The sequence below is a fragment of the Austrofundulus limnaeus genome, unplaced genomic scaffold, assembly GCF_001266775.1.
Source record: "Austrofundulus limnaeus strain Quisiro unplaced genomic scaffold, Austrofundulus_limnaeus-1.0 Scaffold337, whole genome shotgun sequence".
Lineage (NCBI taxonomy): Eukaryota > Metazoa > Chordata > Actinopteri > Cyprinodontiformes > Rivulidae > Austrofundulus > Austrofundulus limnaeus.
In genome coordinates this window covers 535038-535994 of record NW_013952739.1, presented here as the reverse complement: position 1 = coordinate 535994, position 957 = coordinate 535038, and the positions used below count along the sequence as shown (strand labels likewise).

At 50.7% G+C, this 957-nt stretch overlaps 1 protein-coding gene across 1 annotated transcript in view; it reads left to right on the top strand.

Moving 5' to 3' along the window:
- Positions 1-957, top strand: part of LOC106527684 (sodium channel protein type 4 subunit alpha) — a gene marked incomplete at its 5' end in the record, with an annotated part of 142279 nt that overhangs the window by 70500 nt on the left and 70822 nt on the right.

Sequence of the window (957 nt, the reverse complement as noted above, 5' to 3'; positions counted from 1 at the left end):
TGCACAGAAAACACTACTACTTCCATGTGCACCACGTGCACAGAAAACACTACTGCTTCCTTGTGCAACACGTGCACAGAAAACACTACTACTTCCATGTGCACCACGTGCACAGAAAACACTACTGCTTCCTTGTGCAACACGTGCACAGAAAACACTACTACTTCCATGTGCACCACGTGCACAGAAAACACTACTGCTTCCTTGTGCAACACGTGCACAGAAAACACTACTACTTCCATGTGCACCACGTGCACAGAAAACACTACTGCTTCCTTGTGCAACACGTGCACAGAAAACACTACTACTTCCATGTGCACCACGTGCACAGAAAACACTACTGCTTCCTTGTGCAACACGTGCACAGAAAACACTACTGCTTCCTTGAGCACCACGTTGAACGGACCTGATGCACCGTGAGACCCCTAGAGGAGCGTCCACTATAGACGTTACATGTAAACTGTCAAAACACGTTCAGTGTGAATGTACCATTAACTATCAAGACCACATAGAGACCACCAGGACCACACAGAGACCACCAGGACCACACTGAAACCACCAGGACCACACAGAGACCACCAGAACCACACAGAGATCACCAGAACCACACAGAGACCACCAGAACCACACATAGACCATCAGGACCACCAGAACCACACAGAGACCACCAGAACCACACAGAGACCATCAGGACCACCAGAACCACACAGAGACCACCAGAACCACACAGAGACCATCAGGACCACCAGAACCACACAGAGACCACCAGAACCACACAGAGACCATCAGGACCACCAGAACCACACAGAGACCACCAGAACCACACAGAGACCATCAGGACCACCAGAACCACACAGAGACCACCAGAACCACACAGAGACCATCAGGACCACCAGAACCACACAGAGACCACCAGAACCACACAGAGACCATCAGGACCACCAGAACCACACAGAG